The following is a 23,968-nucleotide window of genomic DNA, read 5'->3' as shown; positions in this document are numbered from 1 at the left end:
AGATCGCCTTGGAGATCGCGGCCATTCCCTCTAGGGGATTCCGAGCTATGTCCGTCCTATATTGGTAGACATCCACACTAAGCGCAAACTAGTCCATAGATTTCTGTATCTCGTCCCAGGTGGCCACTAATAAATCCTCTTGCATATGACCTGCTAGGGCGCCCGACACCTACGAGTTCGTCCCCTCGACTGCTTTAGTCGCTGAAGTATCCATTGCTCCTAAAGTCTGAAAAAGGGGCGACATGCAAAGATAACTCTGTCTCCATACAATGTTATGTACGATGACATGGAAGAGCAAAAGAAACCTTAATTTACCTTCCCTAACCCCTAGAAAAACCCTTGGAAATAAATCCCCAAGGATCTGTGCCCTAAGTTCTCACTTTTTATAAAGAAAAAAGTTCTCTTCTTACCACTGTCCAGAAATACACACCATGTAAGCTTACCAGGAAGTTCATACCCACCATTACCATAAAGTCAAGCTATTAACAAAAATAATAGAAGAAAATGAAGGAGAAGTCCTCCTTACCTCTTGACTGCTGGGAACAAACTTCCTGTCGTAACAAAGAGTGCGCATCAACTGGAAGAAGAACTAACTGATTTTGCGAGTGCAAGAGTTTTGCTTTTCTCTTTGAAAATATGAGTTCTGTGAAAAAACTTGAGGTGAACCTGGGGTTTTATAAGGGGAAAAACAGCGATTGGTTTCCCTAAGCAAGCGACGCTTGGGTGGAATACGTTTTTTGCTATTGTTTACGACCAAGTGTCATTAATCCACGAGAAGAGTAACTTGCATTCTTTTTGGATGCCAATCAATGTTTCCCTCCATTGGAGCAACCAAGCGTCGACGCGGTTACCTCTTCCACATTAAATGCGCCCTCATCCAAATTTAATACTCTAAAAGGGAATGTTGTTTCAGCATGGCTTGCATTTAATGCGCATGGCTGACACTTATTGCGCAATAGACACGTCTGTCAGAATAAAGATTATTTTATTAACCAGACTAGCTATCAAGCGCAATGGATAACATCTGAAGAGGTCGTTCGAGTAAAACACTCTTCGCCATGTATCGATTTCGAGACGATATGACTCCTTGCTTTTGGTAAAAATGTGCTAAGTATTTTCAGGTTGCGAGCTACAGATGAAACTCAGCATGTTGGTATAGCACTGAGTAGGGTCCGACCCAAGTCGCTGAACCCTGTGGGAAAAGGCCACCTCAGGTCTCTTATGCTATTCTTAGAGACCTATGATGTGACCTCCTTACAACTCGATGGTCATGTTGAACCATTAGTTTCACATTATCTTAATTGTTTGTCTCATACAGCTCGATCAAGCATCGTTCGGGATAAGTCAAGTCACGGCATAATCATGAAGTTCTCAAGGTTCAATCCTTAAACCTTAAAAACTAGGGGGCATTTGTTATGCCCAAAAAATCAGGGTTGATGTGAGCTGACGCCAACAAGGGCCAATCAGAGTTCAGAAAGGCTTTGTGCCGTCTAGATGCTGCCACGTCGCGCAAGGACGGAAGAGGTAAGGCTATTGTTAGTGTGGCAGGTGAATGCCAGGCTTGTGAGTGGCTAGGAATTGTCCACCTGCCCAAGCCCTACGCGATTTAAGGATGTCTCCCATGCAGGCAATTTAAGGATGTCTCCCATGCAAACAACTAATGGAAAGCAGGTTAGGAATTGTACCACACATGCCCGACTGTAGAATCATGATTACTACCTTGAATCCCCCAACTATAAATAGAGGGCTCCTCTCTCATTTACAGGATTGACTCATCTTTAGTCTTCAAAAGCATTCTCTCTCTCTCTCTCTCTCTCTCTCTCTCTCTCTCTCTCTCTCTCTCTCTCTCTCTCTCTCTCTCTATATATATATATATATATTCTCTCTCTAGATTGTAATTCAACTCGTTGTACGCGACTTGACTGTGACCATCTATTAATACAACTACAGTGGACGTAGGATTTGCTTTTGAGTATCCAAACCACTTTAAAAACTGCTTCTTATTTATTCTCTTGTTGCATATTTTCATATCAAGTGTAATTTCTAAGTCCGCTTAGCACTTTGCACGTGTAAGTCGTTGGTGTCAAAATCAAGCATCAACACCTATCTCCGCCATGTCAACCGCTTTTGTGTTGAATAAAGAAACCGGTCCAGCCAGAAACACCACTTTTCTGGTAACTTTCTCGTAATGTTTTACAAATTCCGGTTCAATCTCAAAGAAAGTATTAGCCACAACACCAAACGTGTTCTGATCAGCTTCAATTAACTTCACAAAGAATTCCTGTAAACCCAAGTTGTCAAGGAACCGGTCCGGCATTTGAGACATGGTGATATAAACCGGTTGAGGTAAACCGGGAACCAAGAACGGTTCAGTATCACTGCTGACATTCACGTTTGACTTATGTTGACTGGCTGCCATTGATAAACAAAGAGCGAAGACATTAGTTCCATGAAAAACTAGACGAGGAATGCCATAATTTACAGCAATCTCGGCTGTCCATGGTATATTGAGATCGGATACGATGGCATCAGGTTGACTTTAACGGACGAGATCATCAGCTTGAGGTTGCATCATCATGATGGCTTTGCTCAATTTATATGACAAGTCTCTGGACGGAAGTGCGTCGAGGTTTTGACAGTTCGGCGGCAAGTTTGCGGCTGCGAAAGGGAAGTCTGAAGTGAGGAGACTGATGGGTAGTTGTTGGTCAATGACATCACGGTTGATTATGGAGTGAAAGCGAGACTTGTTTAGTGGGGTGGTTATAATGGTTGCTTTGACGCCGTGGGCGGCCAAGAGTCTGGTCATGTCTATCATCGGAATTTGGTGGCCCGGTGACATGAAGGGAAAGAAAAATATATGGAGCTGATGAGGGGACCGTGTAATTGATGCCATTGATTTAAGATAAATGGCTGTAACTAATAGCAGCTTTACATGATGAATTGAAACACAGTTTATATACAGAACAGAGACCTGAAATTTTCTGCATAACACAGATTTTAAAATTTTTTTTTTTTTTTTTAATCTTTAACGAAGACTTTTGATTAAGAACTATATGATAATTTATTGTTTAATTCAACGTTGAATGAAACTCGGAATTAAAGAATTTTTTTTTTTTTTTAAGAAAATCGTGTCACCTGGAACTTTATCCATAATATATACAATATAAAACTCGAAGGAAAAGTAGTTATGTTTTAGCTCAACCACATTTTTAATTTAATAGTTAAGAATTGTCAATTATGATAACATATTTTAATTATATGAAACCGCAAAAATCAAATTTACTTGAATTATTCCCAGACTTTCAAATATGTGGGAGTAGTATTCAAGAATTTTTTCTTCATTAAAAAAATATACTATTTTTAAGAAATTATATAATATATATATATTATATATATATATATTATCTCAATGTGCTTGTGGATCTTTGAATTCGAATTATTATATATTATATATTTTTTTAATGAAATATATATATATATCTCAAATGTGCTTTGCGATCTTTGAATTATAATTATTTAATTTGTTCCTACTCTTGGCAGTTAGAAAGTGATTGTTTTGTAGTTGACTTGACATATAGTGGATGAGATCTTAAATACAAAATACAATTGGTTGGTAAGCTCTTTAAACTATAGCCTATGCAACTAAAACTTATATAAGTAGATTTTATGAAAAATACTATTTTCTTTTAAAATAAAAATTAATAATTGTTTTGTTAGAAAAAAATATAAACGAATTTTGTAATTTTAAATTATTAAAAAGATTTTAGATAATTCAAAATCAAAATAAATACCTTATGTTGATACCAGATTCGCACCAACTAGAGCGATCTGATTGACCTTAACGGAATCGGAACCGATGTGTGTGTGGTTAACAATAACCAGCAATGTATGAATGGAAAATACAGTTAAGTAAATAACACAAGAGAATTTTAAAGTGGTTCGGTTAGTTTTAATCTTGAGTCTAAGTCCACTGTTTTTGTATTTGCTGTGAGAGCTTAAAATAGTATTCCTTGAACAATTTGCTAACCCCATTCTCATCGCTGGAAAGGGGTTTATATACAAATTTTGTACAAAAAGAAAAAAAAATAAATAAAGGGATTACAATTAAGATTGAAATCCAACTCTGATATTCTCGCGATTGCGCCAAGATTGCTATCGATCTGATCCCTTCCAAGATATTCGGGATCTGAGGTTATCCGTGGGCTGATTGGACAACTGTTAAGATTGGTCGCGACTAGCTTATGTTGTGGTCGAGCTACATCTCGACAAACTTATGCTGAGTCAGACAATTGATTGAGCCGAACTGATTTTGGGTCAGGCTATAACCTTACTGACCTTTAACGTCTTCGAGCTTGATGGAAAAATCACACACAACATCTGCCCCCTAGTGTTTGGTGGTCGTTTCGAGCTTCGAAGACTAAATGCTCGATTTGATGTCAAGCTCGGACTTCGAAGGTTGTGCGCTAAAGAAAGATCTGACCGAGCTTCATGAGTCGGACTTATCTTTGGTCAACATAATCAGCACTTGACCTTTTCTCTGCTGTGATATTCTTGACAAATTAAGAATTTGAAATGAAGGGCATGTGTGTAATTTCCATGTGGTTAGGTCACATTAAATGCAACAGCCTTTGGTAGTTACTTTTCGTCGCGCGTGGGTGACTATAGTTGTTCACACGCAAAGTCTAGGCGACATGCAGCGACGGGTATAATTGTAGCAGTTTGACAGTTGATCGACCTTTATGGATATCTGACACGTGGCCATGTCCAATGGCTAGGATTGCTCGACGAATAGACGGCTGAGATTCACTGTAGATCGACAGTTACTATTGAATTCCAGCTTTTCGTCTCCCACGCACACCACTATAAAAACAGGAAACTTTGTCAGAAACTACACATTCGCAAAAATTCTCAAACCTTCTCTGTTTTTACTCCGTTGCTGTTCTTTCGACTTCACGACATTCTTTTGACAAATATCATCCACTTTTACACTTCGATAAGGCTTCTTTTCCCTCCTTCATTTATTTTTTTGCCTTTTTTGGTTGAGGGTGGCCATTGTCGTGGCCACATTAAGCTTTTTAGGGTTTTTTTAGTGTCTCTATCAGTTTTGGGTTTAAGAAGCATTTATGGAGGCGGCCGTCGGAATCCTAGTAGCTCGCTTGTGTCTGTTGTTCGATGCGAGCTACCTTGGGTGCCTAAACTGAAAGCAAAGTGTGGATAAGTCGTCGAATTTTCGAGCTTTGACACTTGTTCGCTTCTGTTTCAAGCACCCAAAGGCGAGTGATCACCATGTCTTCGTCAAGCAGCCACAGTATAAACCACATAGTTGACTTTTCAACGGGTTCAGCAGTTCTTGGGGACATAATCCTAAAGGTTTTCGAGGACTTCGTTGTATAGAGCTCGGCCCCATCGGTTGTGCGGTGGTCTCTAATACCCTCATGAGGTGAGGGATGTCCATTCCCCCTCACTACTTTATCGCCAGCATTTTAGAAAGGTTTGGCATTATGCCCCTTCAATTGATGGCAAATTCTTACATAATTATTGTAGGCATGTATATAGTGTATCAAATAGCTGACTTGGGCGAGCTATCTGTAGAAGAGCTCGTTCACTTGTATAGGTTGAAAAAGAATCAAGACCAATTGTACTACCTCTCTAAGCGAGGAAAGTACAATTTAACGATTTGGTCAACGTCCCAAAGAAAATCTCGCATTGGGACTCACAATATTTCTTTTACGAGGCTGGGGAGACCAGCGTTTTTGCCTCGGAAGCTAGTAAGACCTCGATCTTTATGCGTACAAAGAGTGTTTCCAAGCTCGACAAGCGAACTAACTAATTCTCTTTGTTTTGCAGTAAACGTCAAACAGAACTTCCTTCCTAAAGCGAGCTTAGAGTAGCTTTAGCGTTTCACCAATCTCCCCAACAGCGAGTGCAACGTTATCGAGCTAATCACGCTTTCTCGGTTGAGAGCATATGACTTTTGAACCGATGAAGCTAAGTTCAATATCATTTTTTAAAAAGGTAAGTGCTCAATAGCTCGTTGTTCTTGTTCTAGCTTTGTTAGGTCGCCAACCACTTACTTCTTCTTTTGTAGATATGTGGGCCGAATAACCTAAAGGCCTAATGAAAAAGGTACCGACGCCTAGGATTACCAAGAAATTGTTAATTGCTCTGGCGAAGAAATAGCCCGCTAACACTACTAGGACGCTCGAGCAAGGTACCTTGCGCTTGGTCCTCAAGTGCAGTGGTGGCGAGCTTGGGGAAGGCCCAAGTGCCAAGAAGCCTATGACTACCTCCAAGGCAGTCGAGGATAAAAGTGCCCCCAAGCCCCCAAAAGGCCTGGCAAAAAAAACCCCAAGCATGTTGGAGGCTGAGGGAAGCAGAAAATTGCCAAGCAACAGGATGGCTTGGGCAAGAAGAAAATGTCGGAGCAGCAAGAAGGCTCAAGCAAGAAGAAATCGACCGAGCTGTAAGGGGGCTCAGGGAAGCAAAAAAGTTGCCAAGTAGCAAGGTGGCTAGGACAAGGAGGTTATTGGGCAAACTGGTGGCCTGAAGAAAGTTGTGGCCAAAGACTTGGCCAAAAAGAAGTATGTTCCCACGAGTGAGACCGTCATTCCCATGGGAAGCAGATCAAGCTCGCCTCTGTAAGGAGGCAAAAAGAAGGTGGACGAGGCAATCAATGAACAATTTATTTTTCCCATTTTTATCGAACAATGTTTTTATTTCTGCAGAGTCATTACAATTGTTCTAATCGAGGAACAAAATAGTTCTAAGTTATGTGCGGCTCACTTCTTGAGGAGTCTTTTGAACATATATGAAAATCTTTTGTGCAACAACTCCAAGTTTAGACTAGTTATCCGTCTCTAGTTTTGGTCATCGGTTTATGATTGATTTTCCTTCGACGTGTTTTACTCAAGTTTTCTCGAGTTTTAACTTCGTCGATTCGAGGGATTTCTCCCTTAATTAGTTGAATTCTTGCGTGGCTTATAAAGCTAAGCTGCCTTTTTTAAACTCTTGACTTTGAGTTTTGAATGTGATCGCTTAGGTCGCGATTTTGAAACAATAGATGATAAATAACGAACAAAATAACAATAGATAAACAATAACGAACAAAATAGAGTTTATGAATAATACCTCTTTATTAATTAATGAAATTCTACCGTAAAAGGCCTTACATCGAATAAGAAAAAAGATAAACAATAACTGAAACTCGAGCTACTTATTGGTGATACCTTCGTAAATGCTCAACGTTCCATGCTCGCAGTATAACTTCACCATTGAGGTGGTCTAGGTGAAAAGTTTCTGGTGCGAGCTTTTCAGTGATCCTAAAAGGATATTCCCATTTGGGCCCAAGTGCTCCCAAGTTTGGGTTTTGTGTAACCTAGACGACCTTTTTGAGGGCTAAGTTGCCCATTCCGAAGTCTCTATTTTTGACCTTGGAGTTGAAGTATCATTTGACTCGCTGTTGATAGGAGGCGAGCCTTAACTAAGATTTGGTCTGATGTTCTTTAATTAGATCTAGCCTCAAGCGGAGAAGATCTTCGATCATTTCTTCATTAAAGACCTCTCTCCAAAAAGAGCTAATCCCCACTTCAACTAAGGCCATCACTTCACACCAGTATGAAAGGGAGAACGGGGTTTCTTCTGTTGAGCTTCTTGCAGTTGTTCTGTAAGACCATAAGGTCTCAGGCAATTCTTCAACCCATCTTCTTTTAAAGGCATTGAGCTTTTTTTTAATGGTATGCTTGATTACTTTATTTACAGCCTTTACTTGACTGTTAGCTTGAGGTCAATAAATAGCAACGAAGCTTTTCTTGATACTAAGCCTTTCGTAGAAAGATTTGAAGTCTTCACAATCGAACTATTTCTTGTTGTCGGTTATTATTGTATGGGGGATTCCAAATCTACAAATGATGTTTTTGTAGATGAAATCATTCAGCTTGTTCGACGTGATGGTTGCCAAAGGCTCGGCTTCTGCCCACTTCGTGAAATAATCCACTACGACCACCACAAACTTAACACCCCCTTTTCCTTGAGGCAAAGGGCCTATCAGATCGATCCCCCAGATCAAAAATGCCCAATGACTTGTCAATTCTTGAGGTAGAGCTCGCAGAACATCTATGAATCTCTGACATTTTTCGTACTTGCATATGAAGTCTGCTGCATAATCGAAGACTGTCGACCAATAGCACCCTTGGCGGAGTACTTTGTATGCCAGAGATATACCCCCTACATGTTTCCACAAATGCCTTCGTGGATTACTCTGCGTCTTCATGATCAATACATCGCAAGAGTGGCGAGTCATATCCACGCTTATACAATTTTTCATTGATAAGCATGTATCGAGCAGACTTTGCTCGAAGGGTCTTGCCTTCATTTCTTCCCTCAAGCACTATCCCATCTCTTAAGTACACAATGATTACGTCCATCCAACTATATATCTTCCCTATTACCAAAATTGACTTCGGAGGCACGAGGATGCTAGGATTTGGCAGAAATCTGACTGAAATGGAATTAACTTTTTTGAAGCTAGGCGAGCCAGAGCGTCGGCCACTAATTTTTTTCCTTGGGAATTTGTAGAACAATGAAGGTCTTGAACTGCTCGAGCTTAGATTGTACTTGCCAGAGATAGGACGTCATTCTGTCCTCTTTTGCCTAGTATTCCTCAGAAATCTGGTAGACCACAAGCTGGGAGTCACTATAGATCTTTATTGACTCTACCCCCATTTCTTTGGTGAGGCGGATCCTCACGAGCATTGCTTCATACTCTGCCTCGTTGGTCGAGGTAACAAACCCAAATCTTACTGTAGCTTGGATTGGGTTCCCTTATGGACTTTCGAGAAAAAGCCCAACTCCTACCCTCTTCTCATTCGAGGACCCATCTACGTACAAGGTCCATTGCCATAAATTGTCAAGCTTTGGTTTTTCCGGTTTGCTTGCTTCCAAGTTGCTTGCTTCTAGTAAGCTTATCTCCCCCTCGGACTGATAGGAGAATTTCGAAATGAAATCTACCAAAGCTTGTTTCTTAATTGATGTCCTCGGGACATACTTGATATCATGTTGGCTTATCTCCATGGTCCACTAAATCAATCTATGCGATGGCTTGGGCTTCTGCATTATCTTCCTCGATAAGAAGTTTGTCAGTACATGTATGAAGTATGCTTGGAAATATGGCTACAACTTCTGAATGGCGATGACAAGTGCATAGGCAAGCTTTTCCATCTCAGGGTATCTCGTTTCAACATCGAGCAACCATTTGCTCACATAATATACCAACCACTGCACTCCCCCTTCTTCGCATACCAAAGTCACGCTGATCACGAACTTTAATACCGATAAATGCAGTAGTAGGGGCTCGCCCTGGATGGGCTTTGATAGCAAAGAAGGCTACCCCAAGTGCTTCTTCAGTTCCTAGAATGCTTTCTCACACTCCTCTGTCTATTTGAAACCCTTGTTTCCCTTCAGGGTTTCGAAGATAGGTAGGAAACCTGTCTGTAGCTCGAGAGACAAACCTGCTTAATGCAGCCACTCGCCTTGTCAAGCTTTGAACCTGCTTTATGCTAGTCGAGCTCTTCATATTCATGAGAGCTTGAATCTTGTCTGGGTTAGCTTCGACACCTCGCTGATTCACAAGAAAACTTAGAAACTTTCCTGAGCTTACTCCAAAAGCACACTTCAGAGGATTAAGTCTCATTCTATATTTTCTGAGAATATTGAACATTTCCCCTAGGTGCTCAATGTGGCTTTCAACAACCTTTGATTTGAGGAGCATGTTGTCAATGGACATCTCTATTGTCTTGCCAATTTGCTCGGTGAACGTTTTGTTCACCAAATGCTTATAGGTCACGCCAACGTTCTTTAAGCCAAATGGCATTACCCTATAACAGTAAATACCTCAGTCAGTAATAAATGAGGTGCATTCTTCATCAGGCTAATACATTGGGATTTGGTTGTATCACAAGTATGCATCCATGAAGCTTAGTAGTGCTTTCCCTATTGTCATATCTACTAATTGATCGATCTGGGGTAGCGAAAAGCTATCTTTGGGACATGGCTTGTTCAGATCTATGAAGTCGACACAAGTCTACCACTTGCCATTCGACTTCTTCACCAAGATTGGGTTGGCGAGCCAATTTGGGTAGTTTACTTCCATGATGAAGTTGATGTTTAGGAACTTATCAACTTCATCTTTGACGGCTCTAGACCGCTTTTCATCAATAGATCTTCTCTTTTCTCTAATTAGCTGAGCGCCTGAGTCAACGTTCAATCGGTGACACATTACCTTGGGGATGATCCCCACCATGTATGCATGAACCCAATTGAACACGTCAAGGTTTTTCTTCAGGAAACCTATAAGATTGTTTGCCAGCTCGTCACTCAGACTGTTGCCAATTTTTAGCACGCGAGTTGGGTCTTCCTCGCTGATAGGTACCTCATACAGTTATTTTGTTAGCCCTACTATAGGCTCTTCTTTATGGATGTGAGGGTCTATGGTGTCTTCTAGAGGCCCAAGCTTTGGCTCAGACTCAGCGATGACCATGGTTCTCGAGAGCAACCATTTCTGTGCAGCATGAATGGCCCGATTGTAACATTCTCGAGAATCTTTCCTGCAAATTGTGCTGACCCCACCTAGAGTTGGAAATCTCATTGCTTGGCAGAACACCGAGGTGACTACGCTTAAGTCATCCAGGATCGATCTCCCAACAATGACATTGTATGTTGTCGGGCAATCGACCACTAAGAATTCTGTCATCACCGTCATAATCTTAAGCTTTTCCCTAAGAGTCAAGGGTAAGTTGATTGTTCCCTTGGGGACTAGACTATCTCCGATGAATCCATAAAGCATCGATGGACATGCCTTCAAATGTTGCTCTGCGAACCTCATTCCTCGGAAAGCTCCCAGGAAAATGATGTTCATTGCACTACCATTGTCGACCATTACCTTGAGTACTCGAGCGTTGTCGATCCTTACTGCAATTACAATCGCATCGTGGTTATGAGGAGGAGATTCTTCACACTCTTCCTTGGTGAATCCTATCACCTTGCTTTCCTATTTGGGTCGCTTTGGCGACTTTGTTCACAACTCATTACTTGAGGGATCGAGTCTATCTTGGCTTCTCGCGTATTACTCGTAAGAGTGCCTGGAACTCCCTACAATTTCGGGTCCTGCATAAATCATGCCCACCACAACTTCATTGTTCGCCAGATTTTGTTCGACCTGATTATTCTGCTCGCCTGTTTTTTACAAACTGGGGCCTTCTTGACAAATTCTTTCAGGTCGCCCCTTCTGATCAGATCCTCGATGATTTCCTTTAGAGCTCAATACTCATTAGTGTTGTGCCCAATGTCCCAGTAGTATTGGCAGTCTTTTTGGCGATCTTTTCTAACTAGTGCCCCCTCATCCTTTTTGGCGTGAGCGGTCTTTTAGCCTTATGAGAGACCTCATAAATGTGAGCTATATCTTGAGTCAGGGGCTGTATTTTGCATACCATGGGAAGGGCTGCCTATCCCCACAGTTCTCTGTCCTCTGTTTCTTTCGAAACCTATTTCAGTCCCTATCATTGCGTTCTTGGCCCCTTTGTTTATCTGCTGAGTGATCTTGTCGCATGTTAGGCGTTCTTCTTGGTGAGTTTCTGGCCAAGGTCGCTAGTGAGCTTTCCACCTACTGATATTTGGCGGCCATTTGATAGAACTTGGCCAAGCTTACATGATCTTCGCTTTGGAGTTCTTTCCACAACTTTGTCTACGGCCTTATACCTGTAATTAGCAAAGTTTGGATCAACTCTTCAAGAGCATCCACGATATTTGCCTGCTCATTTTGGAACATTGTTAAATACGAGGTCAGTGTTTCGTCTCTTTCTTAACGAATATTGCTCAGATAGCTGAGCGACATAACAAACTGTCTCCTCACTTGGAATTATTGTAAGTACAACGAGAAAAACTGCTACCAAGACTGAATTGAGTTTACCTTGAGCCTTTTGTACCATCTGATGACATCCCCTAGCAATGTGATCACGAAGCAACGACACTTTGCCAAGTCACAAACCTGATGTAGCTCCATAAGATCGTTAAAAGAGTCAAGTGATCTTTAGGATCCCTTTTCCCATCAAACTTGCTCTCTAGCGTCCTAAATCCTTGGGGGAGTGGGGTTTGGTGAACTTCCTCTATGAATGGAGAGCTCACCATTTCTTCCGCTACATTGTTCTGATGGGCTCTTAGATCGTTGAGCATTTTTTGCACTTGATCTAAATCTTCATTATGGGGATTGCTCTGGCTAGCTCTATTCAGCCTTACCTCGGGCAGATGAGTTCGGAGATCTATTGCTTGTGAGCCTCCTCCGTTGTGCGCATTGATGAGCAAGGTTAAGTCATGATGGCTAGGTTGGTAGGTGCTATCATACTCATCAATGCACTACTAGTGACGTTGGTTAAAATTAGAACATCAATCATTGCTAGATTGGTGCGCATGGCTCATCTTGCGAGCTTACGAGGCCTAAGCCCACCTTTGGCATGGGTTAAAACTGGCACATTGATGCTGGGGATATCATCGAGCAGGTCGAGCATCCCTTGGGTGACCATTGCCATTATTTTCCTCTATAGGTTGTTTTCCTGGTCACCTCCCAGGGTCAGTTTGCCCGTAGGACTCACGTTCATGAACAAAATGTACCCTGTGATGTCAAGGATGTTGGTCGCTCCCTGGTGCCAACAAACTAGATTGGTCGTCAATTGAGTTCTGACCTGTCAGGGTAACATTCGTGAAGCGTGGCTGGTCAAAGTCCTAGGGTGCCAACTGCTGATTTCTAAACTCAGCCACGTTCTGTTGCACCACCTATGAAACCATAGTTCTGATCATTTCCACCAGTTGCCCATTCTCGAGATTTGACATCCCTTCCCCCTACTGATTCGCAATCTGTTGCACTAGTGGCACTGGTGGCCGATGCCCAACAGTGTCTTGATGCACCTCCTGGTGGGTGGTTTCCACGTTATCAAGGTTTCCGGTGGTGGTTTTTGATCTGGTACAAACCATTGAGGCCTTGAGTGATCAGGTCTCTGAGATTGTTTGCTAGAAATTTTGAAAGTAGGTGGAAGCCCTCCTTCTATCGCCAAAATGTTGATACAAGATTCACACCAATTAGAGCGATCTGATTGACCTTGACGGAATCAAAACCGATGTATGCATGGTTAACGATAACCAGCAATGTATGAATGCAAAATGCAGTAAAATAAATTACAGAAGAGAATTTTAAAGTGGTTCAGCCAGTTTTGATCTTAAGCCTACGTCCACTGTTTTTTTATTTGCTATGAGAGCTTACAATAGTATTCCTAGAATAATTTGCTAACCTCTTTCTCATCGTTGGAAGGGGTATATATACAGATTTTGTACAAAGGATATAGCGAAAATAAAGGGATTACAATTAAAGGTGGAAAAGTAACCTGCCCGGCCCGGCCCGCGGCGGGTTACATGCTTTGGCGGGCTGGGCTCAANCTGATATTTTATTTCTCTGTTTTACTTTAGTTTGCCTTGATTACAAACCCCATTTCATTACTATTGTCAAGTGTACTGTTTAGAGTTTAATTTGAGTTTCTGTTGTTTTTATTGTTTTAGAATATAAAAATTAATCGAGTCATTCCTTGTGGGATCGACCCTTGCTTGCCCTTTATACAATTCAGTAGTAGGTTAATTAATTTGGTGCATTCGGCACGCTACCAAGAGTGTACTAACAGGATTCAAATATGCAATTCATAATTTATATAATACTACTATTGAAGTTATAAACAATCCTTCAAGATATAATATGTCATGTCAAAGTTAAACATATATTTATGCACTTATATTTTCATTAATTTACAATTTGTGATGAATTCTATGTTGTAAAGGTTTTAAGGAGGTCGCTGTGGCGTGTTGTGGCAGTGATCTGTTTAGAGATATATTGAACTGTGGGGGGAAGACTGAAATAAAAGAGTACGAATTATGTGAGAATCCTGAAGAATATATGTTCTTTGACTCTGATCGTACCTCAGAAAGGGCAAACAAGCTAATTATAGAGCTAATGTGGAGTGGAACTCCATATGTTACTGGGCCTTACAATCTGAAGCAACTATTTGAACATAGCAGATCAATTGATGTATATAGTTTCTGTAATGAAAAAAAAGAGAAGAAAGGGCAGACATGAAGTTAAAATGCACATAAAATAAGATTTTAGAAGACAATAAATACAATAAAGATTATGTTAAAGTTGCTATAAGGAAATTGATTTTCTACTTCATGTTAGGGGTAAACATCTTGGTAGTCAATCTTCAAAATAAGAGAGGAAATTGATTTTCAGGGAACAAACATTGTTTTTTCACAAAGAATAATTATATCTACAATCAGCATTTAGGAATTGTTAATACTTGATTTTGATACCAACAACTCACACGTGCAAAGTGCTAAGCGGGCTTAGAAGTTACACATGATATGAAAATATGTAGCGAGTGAATAAATAAAAAACGGTTTTTAAAGTGGTTCGGATGCTCAAAAGCGAATCATAAGTCAACTGTAGTTGTATTAATAGATGGTTACAATCAGATTGCGTGCAGCGAACTGAATTACAATCTAGAAAGAATATAGAGAGAGAAAGAGAAAATATATGCTGTTTAAGACTAAAGATAAGCTAATCCCGTAAATGGTAGATAAGCCCTCTATTTATAGTTGGAGGATTCAAGGTAATAATCATGAGTCTGCAGCTCGGCAGGTGTGGTACAATTCTTAACTTGCTTCCCATTGGTTGTCTGCACGAGAGACATCCTTAAATCGCGTAGGGCTTGGCAAGTGGACGATTCCTAGCTACTCGCAAGCTTGACATCATCTATTGCATTGACGAGAACCATACCTCTTCTGTCATTGCGTGACGTGGCAGTGTCTACACTACACAAAGTCTCCCTGAATTTTAATTGGCTTTTACTGACGAGAGTCCTCATCATCCTTGACCTTTTAGGCATAATAGGAATGATGACCAAGTCTAAGATCTTTCAAAAAGCAATAGGTAAACTAATATAAAATATCCAAGTCAAACATCCAGGAACATGCATCATGTTGCTTAATATGTAAAAGGTACTGGAATGTCAATGGAGTATTATTTGATACTGCACGTATGCTTCGTCGCAACTAGCTAGTTCAATAGAAATAATCTACTGACATTTGAAAGTTCAACTTGTGAGTAAAGGTGGAAAAGTAACCCGCCCTGCCCGGCCCGCGGCGGGTTACATGTTTTGGCGGGCTGGGCTCAACCCGCCCGCCAACAAAGGCGGGCCGGGTTAGGCCCGCCAATTAAGGGAAAGTGGCTGGCCCAGCCCGGCCCGCCAGCCCTAACCCGCCGGGTTAGGCACGGTCCGGGCCGGGTTAGCCCGATTTTTTTTTTTGTTTTTGTTTTTGTTTTTTAATTTATCTTTTCAAATAAATAATTATGAATATAATTGTTTTTAGTTAACTTTTCAAATATCAATAATTCAATTCAATTCAATTTTTTTTTTTGTTAACATTTCAAATATTAATTCAATTTTAATACAATAAAATTGTAATATAAGAAAAATTAGACTTATTCATTTATCAAAAAATAAAATAAGAAATTACAACAATTATTGCCTCGTTAAAAACCTCACCAAGAAAAACCCAATGGGAGAAAAACTTGGTAAAGAAAAAAGAGTGCAATAATTGACAATTAATTTACAAATTACATTTTACAAAACAACTAAATTGGGGGTGGTTCACTAGGACCTCCCTCATCTGTATCATCTATATTACAAAATTGAAATGATTCTACTAAAGCATTGTCGATAACCTCGTATTGATCTTGATGGCGCGATCGTTCCCAATCTCGAAGACATGTGAGGACTTCAATCATTTTTGGAGCAAGTTTAGTCCTCCTTTCATTTAAAATCCTTCCACTTGCACTAAATGTTTGTTCGGATGAGACGGTTGAGACAGGAACAGCGAAAACATCCAAGGCAAGTCTTGATAATACCGGAAAAATACATTTTCTGGCTCTCCAATACTCTAAGAGATCAAAGTGACCTGTTGAAAACATTTCGGGGGTTGCCAAATATTGTTGAAGTTCATTACTCTGCGACTCCATGGAGGACAGCATATTAGTTGTTGTTGTTGTTGGTGGTGGTGCGTCTGAAGAGGAGGCTGTGCTTCGGACTCGGGTCCTCTTCGGCCTATTCAGTGCATTCCAAGAGAATAAGTCTTCATTTGTTTCTTCTGCTACAGCTTCTCTGGATATTTCGCCTCTTTGCGACTGCGGGTTCCCATACCTGTTTTCATATTGGAAATATACTTCGAAAAGACTATTTTTTACCTCTCCTATTTGATTGATATATGATTCGTTTTGTAAATTTTCACTTAAATTGTCAAGACCATTTTCTAAACGTGCTAATTTAATTCTAGGATCAAATATAGCACCTAAACAATAAAGAAAAGGAACGGGTCTCCAATATTTCAAAAAAAAATTTTCCATTGCCTTTATTGGTGCATGTAAAATTTCATCATCTTTGTTTTTTGTAAATAACTCGGAAATTTTTATAATTGCATGTATTACCAATGGACTAGTAGGGTAATACACACCAGAAAGTTGTAAAGTGGCTTGGTAAAAACATTTGAGAAAAGAATGAAATACTTTAGCTATCTTCCAATCATTTTCTACCAAATGATGAGGACCTCTATTATTTGCTACAAAATAACTAATTATATTAGCATAAGGTAAACATGAATCAAGCATTAAATAAGTACTATTCCATCTAACAGGCATATCTAATGCAAAAGTTCTAGGAGACATATTTGATTTTATACAAGCTTCTTGAAATTCAGCATTTCTTTTATTACTACTAGTAATCCAAGCTAAAGATTCCCTAATTCTATCAATATTTTTTTTAATTGTTTTCATACCACTTTTCACAATTAAATTAATAACATGACATGCACAACGTTGGTGAAAAAACTTCAAATTATTATATAAAAGATAATTATTTTGAAAAAATTCTATAGCTTTACTATTAGAACTTGCATTATCTAAAGTTAAACTTATCACTTTATCAATAATATCATAATCTTCTAAAACTTCAATAATTTTATTATAGATTTCTAAACCACTATGATCCACATCCATTAATCTAAATCCTAATAAAGATTTATTTAATTTAAATTCATTATCAAAATAATGACTAGTCACACAAATATAATCTTGTTTAGCTCTACCACTCCAAATATCAGCAGTTAAAGCCACACTAATATGACAAGTATGAAATTTATTTTTTAATTCTAATTTCATTTTTTTAAACAATTTTATTAAATCATTTCTAGTTGCAGTTTTAGAATAACTTTTAAATCCTGGAAAAAATGAATTTTGAACAAATCTTTCAAAATATTTATCTTCTGCCATATTAATAGGTTGATCAGATGCAGCAATATATAAAGCTAACTGTTCCCTATATACATCAGAATTATAACGCCAAGTAGTACCCATATTAGTTATTTGAGTTTGATTGCTTTCTCTATTTCCATGTTGATTAATATGTTTATTAGCATGCCTTTTTAAAGTACTAGTACCATTACCTGAATCAGCTTTATAAACATTTGCACAATATTTGCATCTTGCTTTCTTGACTTGAACGCCATTTTCTGTCTCGTAAAACTTGTCGAAATGCGCCCAAACGTCTGATGTGTGTCTGTTTTCGCTTTCGACGGCAGTTGATGATCCCGCCTCAGCTTGAGATGAAGTTGGACGAGGACGACGATTACGAGGACGACTTCTAGAACCACCGGGCGCTGTTGGAATCGACGGCATATTTTGAGGTGTATCGGATTCTGAGACTGGGATTGGGACAGCGGGACTATTTGAATCTCCTGCATTCATAGTAAAATCAGCGGGACTAGGACTAGGATAATAGTTTTCTTCCTCATTGAAATTGATGGGAGAGAAATATCTATCCATTGTAGACTTGTAGTTGAAAAAAAAAATGATGTAGAAGAAATAAAAATTAAAGAAAGAGATTTGGAATATGGAAATTGGAAATATGAATTGAAAATTGCAAAACCTAATAAAAATTAAAATAAGAGCAAATTGATAACAAAAATATTAAGAGAATAAATGAATAATTGAGACTTGAGAGTTGAGAGAATAGAGAATATGAGAAAATGAGAGAATTTGAGTTGTGAGAAAAATATGAGAGTTTAGGTCCAATTTATAGAAAAAAATAGGGAAAGAAAATGACGAAAAAGACCCCTCCAACGGCTATAAAACGGCTAGATTTCAAGGGTAAAAGTGTAATTGAAAAAAATAAAAAATATTTACATTTTTTTTCTCGGGCCAACCCGCGGGTTGGCAATAGCCAACCCGCCAGCAACCCGCCGGGTTGCGGGCCTCTTGCAAAGAGGACAAATTAGCAACCCGGCGGGCCGCCGGGTTACCCTTGTGTAACCCGGCCCGCCCGAGGGTTGCTGGCGGGTTGGGCTCAACCCGGCCCGCCATTAAGGTGGGCCGGTTTGAGCCCTCTTTTTTACGGGCCGGGTTAGGGTTAGCCCGCCTAACCCGGCCCATTATTTCCACCTCTACTTGTGAGTTCATTAATTTAATTTTCTTCCTGTAAACAACCCTATAGAAATGATTCATTTGAGGAGAAGAACATTAAAGATTTAGTCATTGAATTTCAATATGACAAGATTAAGCTTCCTTACCTGTTTCTTGGTTCTTTGCTCAATTCTTCTAATCCCAAGCCAAAGTCACCGGCCCTTGCCCAAAAGACATGTTGCATTATTCATTTTTGGGGATTCACGGTTTTATGCTAGGAATAATAACTATATCAACACCACAGCTGAATTTAAGGAAATTTTTTATCCATATGGTGAAAGCTTCTTGACATACCCAATTAGAAGACCTTCATATGGGCGTTTAGTTCCAGATTTTATTGGTAGGATACATCTATATGTTGTTTCTTGATCAACAAGTAAATTATCACTACCCAACTTTCTTTTGTAAATTCTGTTTGCAGCTGAGTATGCCAAATTACATTTAATTTCACATTTTTGCCTTCTTTCAACGATAAATTTATTTATGGGGTGAACTTTGCATCTGGGAGAGTTGGCGCTCTAGTTGAAACTTATCAAGGATTTGTATGTTACCTTATTGATTAATCTGTAATGAATTGATAGCTATGTAATTATCACATTTTCTCTCTGCTTATCAATTTTTTGGGTAAATACTAGGCGATAGACCTTAAAACTCAGGTAAGTTATTTTAGGATTGTGGAGAAACAATTGAAGCCAAAACTCGGTGATTCAGGAACCAAAACATTGTTATCAGAAGCTGTGTACTTGTTTAACATTGGTAGCAATGACTACTTTTTTCTTCTGTTGAGATAACTGTGGGGGGATGATTGAGATAAAAGAATACGAGTTATGTGATAGTACTATGGAATATATGTTATTTGATGCTGTTCATCCCTCTGAAAAGGGATACAAGCTAATTGCAGAGCTTATGTGGAGTGGAACCTCAAATGTCACAAGGCCTTACAATCTGAAGAAACTATTCGAGCATTGTATATATATATATATATATATTTGTTTGAGTGTGATAGTTGTCGTTGGTTTACAAGCTGAAGAATGCAAAGGGAAGAAAGGAAAAGTATTCTCAGAGACAAGTTTTTCAGAGAATGTTTTCTGAAATATTTCGTCTTTCTTGACTTGTATTACTTGTCTACATTTTCATTAACTTCATCAAAGATTACATACAGACATATGACATCATCATATACATCACAGACATACTCACTTTGTAGTGCATTAATTACATTCCTAATCTGTAGAGATATTTCTAAACATTAAAGCAGGGCCATACATTTTTAACTAATACAAAATATGTCAGATTTTACATCCCTAACAATTAGCTAAACCACTCCGGGTAGTTGACCAACTCTAACACCTTTTAGATCGGCTTTGATTTATCGATCTCTTTCAGGTCGCATAATGCTTTTGATCGTATGCATATTTGATCGCATGGATTCCTTCTTGTATTGCTTCCAGATTGCATTACTTCCTGGTCACTTCTTCCAGATCGCATGCCCTTTAGGTCACATGCTCTTCAGATCGTTACTGATCACATTTATCTTTAGCTCGCATTCATCTTAGCTTTGCACATTTGATCACAAGCTTCAGATCGCGCAGCCTTTAGGTCGCTTTGTCATGTTTCCAGCAAGATATCACTTGCTTTAACACTCCTCCTTGATATCTTTGTTGGAAACACCAAGTCTGAATCAGAGTTCTTCAAACTTGGATTTGCTTAAAGCCTTAGTCAAAATATCTACTGTTGGTTCTTTAAATTGACAATGAATGATCTTCACTTCTTTGTTTGGCTTAGCTTCTCGAATAACATGATATTTGATCTTTATATGTTTTGATCAGCCATGAAACAGTGGGTTCTTGGCCATTGCAACATCAGATTGGTTGTCACAGAAGATCATTATTGGCTCACATCGTTCTAGCTTTATATCCTTTAGGACCTTCCTTCACTAGATCGCCTGATTCATTGCAGCAGCTGCAATCATGTATTCTGCTTTCGCAGTTGAGTGAGCCACTATCTCTTGCTTCTTGGACAACTAATTGAATGCTCATTTGTTTAAGAAAAACACATACCTCGATGTGCTTTTCATATCTTTGACTGATCCAGCCTAGTTTTTATTAGTATATCTGACCAAGTTGAAGTCTTCAGACCTTCTATACCATATCCCGAGGTCTGCACTTCCTCTGACATATCTTAGCATCCTTTTGGTTGCTCTCAAGCGGACTTCGCTTGGCTCATTCATAAACCTCGATAAGAGGCTGGAGGCATACATAGGATCAGGTATGGTCGCTATCAAATGCAGTAATCAACCTATCAAACTTCTATATCTGCTTTCATTGACCTTGCAACCTCCATCTTCTTCACACAACTTTTCATTTTGTACTAGTGGAGTGCTCCCTAGATTACAACTCTACATGCTAAACTTTTTTAAGATCTCATTTGCATATTTTCTTTGGCAGACAAATATGCCATTTGGAGATCGGTGTATCTCTATCCTAAGGAAGAAGGTCATCTCTCCTAAGTCTGTCATCTCAAACTCCTTATGCATTGCTCTCTTGAATTGGTCCACTCGATAAGGATTGTTTTCAGTTACTAGCAAGTCATCGACATATAAAAAGAATATAATGAGATCATTATTTGTCTTATTTACATAGAAAGTGTGTTCGTTGGGGCTTCTTGTATAACCGAGCTTGCTTAAATACTCATTTATTCGACTATACTAGGCTTGAGGAGCCAACTTTAATCCATATAAAGCCTTGTTTAGAAGATAGACTTTGTCTTTGCCCCTTTCATCTGTAGAGCCCTCTGGTGGTTCCACATATATTTCTTTGTCCAAGTAGCCATTCAAGAAAGCTGACTTGACATCAAGCTGGTATATCTGTTAGTGTATGCCCTAGGAACCAATCATGTCATCGGTTGTGAGGCATTATATTTTGTATATATATGTGAATGTATATAGTTTGTATATACATTTTATCTTATCAATAGAAGAAAGTGTTCTTATTTCACATGTTATTGCTTCATTTATATATATGTATTACATGTGAAATGTCCGGATGATACAAATCTTTAGAAGATCAAAATCATCAAAGTATTCCCTACATAGGTAATATTAATTGGGCAATAATATTACATAGTAGGCATGCTGAATGTCTCCGTAGAATATCATGTGATGGTATTGGTGTGGGTGATTATAAAAGTTATATAACTAGGGTATTAGCATGGATACGCGGTTAGTGATCTGTTTATCGAATATAACCATTTATGATGAATCACATGGACATTTAAAATATAGTCAATGATTTATCATAAGATTGTACTAGGGTATTATTAATCCTTAGACATGAGATATCATGGTTGGATTCTGCATAAACGCATATGGTTCATATGGTGTATAAACATGAGGCTAATCATGCCATGTGTTAATAAGTCGATTTGGCCATGTGTTGTTTATGTGTGACGAAAAGTGATAGTCAAGATGGGATCCGTTGACTTGGTATAGATTGATATCAAGTTCCTAGACAAATGTCAAGATACATTGGAAAATGGAAATCTCCGGCCGGGGTATATAAAATGTTACATGAAAGGTTGTTTTATAGTGACACGTTCTATATGTATTGAATTAAAATTAAGATAAAGATTTTGACATACCAAGAATCCATTCTTAATTGGGATTAGATAATGGAAGGATTTGATTATACAACGTGTATGATTGTAAAAGGTTTGTTGGAGTATATCTTCATTGTGACTTAGGGGTTATGGAGCATTGCTAGATGCCTACCATAGTTAGTGGGAGATTTGTTCATAAAGAGTTATGACAAAACATATCGAAATAGTCTATGATATTGGGCCCACGGCTAGGTTACAGTGAACCTAAGAGGTCACACATAAAAAACTAAGGAGAATGGAGAAATAGCCAAAGAGAGTTGATTATCCAAGGTTGGCTAGCACCTAACAAGGGTAATGAAGTTATTTATATTAATCATTTTCTTTATATTAAATTGGATTTTATAAGGGGTTGTAATTGTAAACATATAAACAATTTAAGGGTTAAATTATTATGTAAACAATTTAAGAGTTAAATTGTTAATTGTGATTAAATGTTAATCCAATGTTATAATTTAAAGAAGTTTAACAACTTCATAACAATTATGGAATTGTTTAAGGAAGTCCAAAACAATTATTGAATTGTTTACAAGGATTCCTATATAAAAAAAATGATATATCAATTTTTGTGTAGAGAAAAAAATCTCTAAGAACCCTAAATCTCTCTTTTGGCCAAATTTCTTTTTCCCTTGGTGTGGATACTCTTTTGCTTAGTTTCTCTTGAAATTAAAAGTCTCCAAGGTTGCTAAGGGCTTAAGGTAACATGTACTACCTTATTTCAATTTGATTGATTTTTTTTTTTTTTTTAAACTATGACTATACTTGTTATAGTATGACATGCTTGATTCTCCATGCATCCATCTTTCAATATCTTCCACTTGAACTGAGCTGTTAGCGCAATGAGAAGTCTGATCATGTCATGTCTCGTAATTGGAGCAAATTAATATGAGAAGTCTACTCCATATTGCTGAATGTAGCCCTTGGTTACCAGTTGACCTTTGTATTTGTTGATTGATCCATCAGGATTTAGCTTGGTCTTGAAGGTCCATTTCCGATTTAATGGTCGGTCAACCAACTTCCAGGTTTCATTTTTGTCAATCATATTCAGTTTCTCCTTCATCGCAACTCTCAATTCCTTTGACTTTGCAGCTTTAACATAGCTCGTGGGCTCTAATATGGCTATATTGTACCTCTTATATACTTCAGCTAGAGGTCTGGTCCCTTTAACTGACAACTCTTCATCAACATCTGAATTTTCCTCAGCTTCATTCTAGTCGTTAGCGACCTCTCTCTGTTGAGGCCTAGTTTCAACTTTGACCATCTTTTCTACCCAATTCCAAACAGACATCTCGTTGACTCTGACATCTCTTGTGATCATAATCTTGTTCGTGTTTGGATTGAAGACTCTATAGGCCTTTGATTGGCTACTATAGCTAATAAAGATTCTAGCTTCAACTTTCTCATCAAGCTGGCTTCTTTTGCTCGCAGGAACATGTGCATAATAGATGCTTTCGAAGACTTTGAGGTCATCCACACTTAGCTTAACTCCATACCAAGCTTCAAATGGAGTTTGATTGTTTAGACCCTTTGTTGACAGTCTATTCAGCAGATAGACTCCTATATTGACCGCTTTTGCCAAAATGACTTTGGTAGCTTTTTCTCAGTGATCATGCGTTTTACCATCTCCACGATTGTTTTGTTTTTCCTCTCACTCACTACATTTTGTTGTGGAGTGTAAGGAGTACTTAGTCGATGCTTGATTCCTGCTTTTCT

Source organism: Pistacia vera, unplaced genomic scaffold (assembly GCF_008641045.1).
Source record: "Pistacia vera cultivar Batoury unplaced genomic scaffold, PisVer_v2 Contig686, whole genome shotgun sequence".
In the NCBI taxonomy this organism is placed as follows: domain Eukaryota; kingdom Viridiplantae; phylum Streptophyta; class Magnoliopsida; order Sapindales; family Anacardiaceae; genus Pistacia; species Pistacia vera.
This window is presented reverse-complemented; position numbering follows the sequence as displayed.